The following is an 8,046-nucleotide window of genomic DNA, read 5'->3' as shown; positions in this document are numbered from 1 at the left end:
AAGCACAGCTACTTCCCAGCCTGGGTTGTGCCTGGTACAACTTGACTTTCAGTTAGTTTAGTCCATTAGTTATAAGCTGCCAGATGTAGATAGGTCACTGCAGGATGGGTGTTGTGAGTGGGACAACTAGGTCGCCTAACGGGCAACTGCCTTGTGACTTTGAGGGATCTTTGGGTAACGCTAAAATCCACAGAAGAGGGATGTATATATTGCGAGTGCACCATTAGGTTGTGCAAGAGACGGATTCAAGAATTCAACAGCAGCACCAGTAATATTTAAAGCCAGGTCAAGTAGCCTCAGGCTAAAGAGAGGTGCATGTTCCAGGGAGAAAACTCTGGAAGATGCTGGTCAGTACACTGGAAATCTCTATGGAAGCAGCAGCGGCCACATGGAGCAGCATCACCCAGAACATGCACAACCACAACCGAGCAGAGATCAGGGTAAGTAAAAGATCCCAGTGCAGACCTCTTCAGGAGTTTTCATGAGGGTGGAAATGAAATATTAGCTTTTTAACATGTGTTAATCTTACTTAATGTCACAGCAGCAAATGTTCATCATTTCCTATATGTATTTTTCAACAGAACTTCTGATTCTAGACAGAAGATAAGACGTTCTAGATCAGTTTTCACTATTGATTTGGAGTCTGAGCCTCTGCTTTGCTCTTTTAGTTAGAAGCCAGCTGGATACTTGTTACTTCCAGTAGCATTAAAATATACATATACCAGCCTGATTGCTTGAAAGTGATCATGGGATTAGTTGTTTGTGTTCACTAAGTGACGCTCCATTTTCTAGAGGCTGATGTCAAAACCTATTTATAAGTCACAGAACTAGACTAACTGAGGCGGATGGGACCTCGGGGGGTCACTGAGCCTACTCTCCTGCCCAAGGCAGGGTCTGCTAGAGCAGGTTGCTCAGAGCCTTGTCCAGTCCCATTTTAAATATCTCAAAGGAAAGATCCCACAACCTCTCTGAGTCCCTGTTCCAGGCTTTAACTGCCCTCAGGATGATTTCCCCCCCGCTTCTATCTAACCAGAGCATCCTGTTGCACCCTCTGGCCGTGCGCGTACACTGCGTGCCTGAGGAGCATCTGGGTCCATCTCTCTGTAGCTGCAAGTGCAGTGAGGTCCCCTCCTGAGCCTTTTCCTCTTAAGGCTGAACAAACTCATTTAGATAAGCCTTTATTCTTTCATTTATAGAGTTACAGCGTAGCAAGTGTCATTAGCACAGCATAGCTATAGAGAACTTTGGGTTTTTTCATTCATTGTAATATTTTCTTCATCTGTGTTTGCAAATAGCTACAATAGGAAGCCGTAGCTGCGCTGCTTCCTTTCGTACAAAACTTCTGTTGGCTTCTGTGCAAGCTGTACGCTTACAGCTAAGGTGGCCCGTCATGTTTTGGCTGTGTCTGTGACCCATTTTGATTCCTTCTAACCCAGAGTAACGCCAGCAGTGTGACTCTGTCCCCCTAAAGTCAGAAGAAGAAGAAACCCAAGTTTATCCTGAGGACCTGATTCAGTGGCAGGTGGGAGCTGCTTTCAATTGAAAGGGTGCTGAAGGAAGTGGTCTTTATCTCCGTGTTTCACCGTGGGCTGTGAAGCACCCACTGCTTTGGGTGGCGCATCCAGGAGGCACGTGGGACCCTGCAGCACCCTCAGCTGCACTCGCACACCCCACACCAGCGGTGTGCCGACACCGCGGGTGCCGATGGCACTGCGCCTCTGACGGCACGCAGCTACACACGAGTTCGCGGTGCAAATGCACGCTCGGGGCTGGGGTGCTTTTCAGACCCCTCTGCTCTGCAGTGCTGCAGCTGTTAGTGCTTCCTTTAAACCAAGTTAAGTACCTCCCTGTGAGTTGTAGTGGCATATTTGCATTGCAGCACAGATGTACCCGGTGTAACACCACATATAACTCTGCAAAGCCAACATCTGGTCCCATTAAATGCGATAGAAATATTGTTATTCATTCCAGTGGGCCTGGTAGCTCATTTATTTATTTTGTGGGTTGTTTTTTTTTTCTCTACAGAAAAGTCACTCATATGATTGAGTAACCTGTCTGAACTAGTCAGAGCTCTGACCCAAAGGTTTTGTCGGTACGACCAATTACATGGTTGCTTGTGTGACTTTCACAGACTTTATGCTTTCTTCCAGGTCACTATCTGTTATTTTCAGAATGGAAGATTCAAAGATCTGAAAGCACCTAATGGGTTGAGAGAGACAATGCCTCATAAAAATGTTATTGCTATTGACTTTGTGGAAGATTTGATTACAACGAATTGGCAGGGAAATGATTTAATACTAAACATTGATGGCTGTAATATCCAAGAGTAATTCTAGACAATAAGAGACAAGAAAAAAAATGTATTTTCTTTTACTGTGGGAGAGACTTCCTAAAGGGATAACAGAGACTCAGTATAGTAGCTACTGAGAGTGACGGGCTTCTAATAGCGACACAAAGGCAAACAAAACTGTTTGTGTTGGAAGAGTTACAGTAGAAATTTGGCCAAAGAAGAAAAACATAAAAGGAAAGCTAATTCCATAAGCAGCTGAAATAAATGTAAAATTAATTTTTTACTCCTTAAAATATTTTATCAACAACTGTTACAAGTAAATGGCCATAAATAAGGTAAAACAACAAAAAAATCATGGTCTACACAAGGTCCCAGGACAGATCTGTTGAAGACATGCAATATCTTGCTTTCTCACTGGTGTGCGTTTGAGTCTTAAGCATGAGAAATTTCAGCTACTGGCTCAAACTACGGTCCCAAAAATTCTCTGTCAAGCTCAATTATTTCCCCACTTTCTCCATTCTGCCGTTTACATCTCCCTGCGTATCGTCCCAACCAGGGTTTTTATAAATCATTGCTTCAGTTCAGCTCGAGATTGTGTTACAGGGCAGCCAAAGAGCTGTCCGCAAGAAAGTAAAAATCTTAGTACGATCCCGACCAGAGACTCTTTATCTTTAAAACACAACATTACGAAGCCTAATGTCCTCTGGTTTTATTAGCTGTTCTTGAGGGGTGCTTAGCTGGCAAGTGCAGCATCTGCCACCGGCTCGTGGCAGCTTTAACAGCCCGAGCGCAAACTTCCCAGCCTGTGCACAAATAACGTTTTACGGGGCCCGACGGCTGGTGGTGGTGGTGGGTTTTGCTGCTCCCAGGCTGCTGGTTCCTCTGGGACCCGGGCACTGCAGCAGCATGCAGGATGCGACCTCTTCCCGAGCAAAGGGGAAGACGGGACCTCGGTCCCTGCGGTGAGCGGTGGCTCCTGTCCCTCTCCAGTAAACCAGCCTTTTCACCCCGTTCTAGCTCACTGCGGTCAAGGGGAAAGGAGGGGCTGCTGTCGTGGTTCAGCGACAATTCTTCCTGTGTGTCCAGCAGGTATAAACCCTGCACTGGAGCCTGCCCGTGCAGAGGCGACTGTGCATAGCCAGTGACATTAATTTACCATGAGGGGAAAATTCCAGCGTAAGTGGTCTCTACTGTGTATAAAACACTCACTACCAGTGACATTTGCCTCTTCTCTTAGTGATAAAATATATTTATTTGTGAAGTAGATCTTAATCTATCTCAGAAAAGTGTTCTTAGTTTTTCACAGTAGCATTTATAATGATTGAAAGTGTAGGCTAGAGAGGACATCTTTCTGTGGCAATGAACAAAAATAAGAATAACTTTTCAGCATTACCGTATATCAATAGCCAATTATTTTTGTATGGATGGGTTCTGGCTGGCTGCTAATGGACTGACAATGAGATAAGTCTTCCAGGAGAGAAACCATCATTTTAAAGATGGAGTGGCTGGCCTTTTAATTTTAAGGTATTACCAAAATCACACCTTTCACCTTTAAAAATTGTAAATGATCGCGGTCTTGTCCTAAATCATTTAATTGCTGTTTGAACTGAGCCTGGCTAATGCTTCGCAGGGGTTTGTCTTTCTTAGCAGTGATGGTGCCATTTACATTGCTTAATTTTTCTTGAAGAACAACGTCCTCCTTGCCTGTACTCTCCCTCCCAGCCTGATTTCTGGCCATCTGTCTGCAGAGGCAATTTAAGGAATCTGTAGCCAATTCACCCTTGCTCAAATGTATTTCTTGAACTTGATATACAGCCTAGATATGCACAGGCGTAAAGTAAAACCTATTAAGTGAAGAGATAAAACGCGAAGACGCTTCAGAAAACTTTTCTAAAGGTTTCAGATGAGGCAAGCTCGCATTTCTTGCTGGTTTTGCTTCTGCTTTGGTGCATATTCTTTCATCTTCACCTGTTTCATTCATCTGCCTCTCTTTCCCCGACATGGGGAGTTTTAAAGACGTGGATTAGGAGTCCCGCACCTCTGACCGACTGCCTCCTTCTCTGCTGTACAGCCTGCGTCAAAACAGCTCTGCTAAAGCTCCTCACTTTAAACTTCCTCTTGAACCAAGCTTGAAAGAAAGATCACCATATGTTCCAGAATGTGCACCAAGACTTTCTTACGACTCGACTGTATGTATGAATAGCCAAGGGAAAAAAAAACCTAAACACCTTATTATTCACCATGCCCACGGGTCAAAGTGCCTTCTTGTCTTCAGATAAACCCTGCCCACTGTCTTTGATGATCTCCCCTGTGCATCCGGGAGAAGTGACCGACAAAATATTGAGAGATGGGTAAATTGAGGAAAATAGGTGCCATTGCTAAGCCGCGAGCCCGGCCAATGGCCACGGGTCCTGCTCACGCCGTTAGCCCCACAGTCAGCCTCGCGTGTTGGGTTTCCCAGGGCCACGGAGATGGAGGGAGCTGCTGAGAGTCACCACATCGATTTTAATTCAGGTATCCGGGTCTATTTATTTGAACCCTCCTTGTGTCCCCGACACAACAACAAGCCTGCTGCTCTGACAACTCCTAAGAAATAAGAAATGTGCTTTGAGTTCCTGTGACATTTTATATTCCAAACTTTGCCTAGTGGCTGATGGTTCCTTCCTCAAAGTGACATATTGATTGTGGGTACACGTAGGGCGAGTATGATTGTGTTCAGTATTTGGAGCTCATCATCTGTTATCCCATTCTCATTGTCATCCGAGGCCCAGACAGTATCAAATTGGAAGCAGTAGTGTAGAAAATTACGAACAAATCAAAAAAGACTACAGCTGTGAAATGAATCAAACCACTGTTTCTACGTTTAGTATTTCCTTTGGTATAAAACATCTTTTACAATTTATTTTTTTATTATTTTGGGCTTACATCTGTGAAGGCAGGGACGAAGCACTGCAATCCAGCATCCAGCCTTTGTGGGCACTTACCAAACAGAGCAATCACTCACTAAAACATGATGAAGACAAAGATGGGTCACCAAGGGCAGCACCTCGACCCAGATCTGAGCCTCGACCCACTTTGGCCACCCAAAGGACATTCCATTGCTGCGGAGGTTCATCCATAGGCATCCTGGCTGGTAATGACATGGGAGAACAGCGCCCGCAGAAAAAATCTGCATGTTTCCAGCTGCTTGACCTTGGTCCTCTCCACTTGTTGCATCTTAAATGGGGTGATGTGGTTAGGAAAGTTCAAGCCCGAGCTCCATGTCAGCTTTTCAGAGCAGCCCCTCGGTGCGCTAATGTTGTAGGAAGCTTTAAGTATGTGTGTGTTTGTATGAAGATGACCACATTAAATTTAAGCAGAAATATATGGTAATTTAACTGGCACAGATACACAAGGCTGACATAATCTCTAAAGGTTTGAGGCTGCTATTAAATTTGTTCCTCCTTATTAATTTGTGGCCAAGAAGATAATGAAAAACTGGCAACTCTAAAGTTGACATAAAAAGTAAGAGATATACAGTTGGCATGGGTAATTTTATGCACTGTCAAAGTGAAAAGGCTTTGTTAAATGTATGTAGGCAAAGATACACACTGTCATCTTAATGAGCAATTAAAAGATGGACTCCTAATAATTGAATCATGACTCTTGTCACATTTTTATTTGTTTAATACCTCTAGTTTTTGTTGAATCTGGTTCTGAGTTCCTACTTTAATCAGGCCTGATTTAGGATCTTGGTTCAAATAACTACAAGCAATGAGCATGAATCCTGTTGTCCTATTACCTCCTCAGCTTCTTGCTTCCAGCGAATACAACGTTCTTTTAAAAACTCATGGTTAATTACTGCGTTTGGATAGCAGGACTGGACAAGGAGGGGAGGGGTGTGTGTGGGTGGGTGATCCGCTGCTGTTCGAAGTTCGAATTTTCAAAGGCAAAACCTTATCTTCCTCTTCTGAACATCACTTACTAGATTTTGGAAGTACTTCAGATGGCTCAGTGCTAGTTAATTCCTTTGCTGGTAGAAATCAGGGAGTCTGGGCTATGTACATTGCTCTATTTTGTTGTTTGGTGGGGTTTTTGTTTTTGTTTTTAATTTTTTTTAAAAAAAGCCCAACAAGAGAAGACCATCTGTTCTTTTAAACTCTTTCCCTTAAACTAACTGCCGTGGTCACCCTTGAATGCTGTCGTATCTTCGGTGACACGGAGCTCTGCCTTGCCAATCTGTTGTTTAGAATTTCTCATCAAATTCGCAAAGTCGCATCAGTCAAAGCTGACAACATGTTGCACATTTCCAGCTCCTCTCACCGAAGTGCGCAAGACCAGGACTGGCCCAGGTCTCTCTTCCTTCACAGGCCTCGTATCAGCCCACGTCTTATTAAATCTATCATCACTCGCAGCTTCGACTCCTCTAAACTTCCGCAGCGCTTTTACTCACTGTCATGTTTTCTGTTTTTAACATTTTTTTTTAAACTGAAGGAAGGGGAGGATGCTTAATTCTCATTTCAGTGAACTGGTTATCCTGTATCTTAAGAAAAATAAAAATTGCAAACTTGTTTTTCCCCTTTCTCTGCATAGGAATCTTCCCCTCCTCAACTCTGCCTCTAAAACCATCCATTTTTCTTTTCCTTCTAACTCCAATCACCGTTTTTCGGGCCCCTTCAATTCCCAGTTCAAAGGAAAGCAACAATTATTTTGCTTCAAACTCTTCCAGTCCTGAAGATGAGGAATTTATCAGTTTTTCATTGCCAGCCTGCTCTGGAGCGAGCAGCGGTTTATTCCTCCGGTTCCATAACAGAGCTGTTTGCTTTGCCCAGCTTTCGCGGGCGGGTGAACCAGTGTGGGGGGACAGCGTGCCCCCCCAGCAAAGCTCCCACAGCATCCTTTCAAAAACACCCCTTGAGATGCAGCCGGGCTCCCACAGGGCTTTTAAAAGGTCTGAGGACAGATTGAAAGTGTTTGAAAAGGCAGGGGACGGAGGTGGCCAGAGGATGAGGGTGCGAGGCGGGGTGCCTGCCGGGAGGTTTTTATAAAGAGTATTTTCAAAAGGTTGGAAAACTTCAAAAGATTTTGAACCAAAATATCAGAGAAATGCGTAGGACTCAAGAGAGGATGCTAAAAATGACTGTTGGTACCCAACTGTGCCAACGGCGGGAAAGGCAAACCTGGGTATGCCGCGACACCTGCGTTAGGAGCAAGGTCACCTCTGGCACCCGATGTCTGATGGAGGAGCAGACGGGCACTTCACATGAGCCAAATTGCCCAACGCATCCTCTGCGCAGGGTGAATACACCCCGTATTTAGCCGTGGAGGGCGAGATGCTCAGTGTGAGACCAGCGGGGACCGGTGGCTGAGCCCCGAGGGCTCGATGCAGGGACCAGGAACCCCTCGCTGGGGGTCTGGGGGTCGGCGTGCACGGCTGACGGCACGGGGAGGTCGCAGCGGGCTCACGGCGCTGCCACGCCGCGCTCTCCCCTTCGTCTCCGCTACCGGGGTCATGCAGAAACGCAGCAGCTCCCGCCTGTGCACTTAAAACCGCATCAGGTGATGTAAAAATGAGCAAAATGTGCCTTAACTGCTACAAATGTGTCGCGGCAAGTATCGCCCAGGCAAGCTGTTGGTGGTGAAGAAACACGATTGCCTCCCTGCTCTCGACCCTCCAGCATGCGTGGCTATAAATAAATCGGGGTTGTGCGGACACCTCGGATGCCTGCTAACACGTCTCGTGTTCACGGCCATCTTTAAGAGATACAGAGGTCACT

This window comes from Phalacrocorax carbo, chromosome 8 (assembly GCF_963921805.1).
Source record: "Phalacrocorax carbo chromosome 8, bPhaCar2.1, whole genome shotgun sequence".
NCBI lineage: Eukaryota > Metazoa > Chordata > Aves > Suliformes > Phalacrocoracidae > Phalacrocorax > Phalacrocorax carbo.
The sequence above is the reverse complement of the archived record's forward strand: the minus strand, read 5'-3'. Positions refer to the sequence as shown.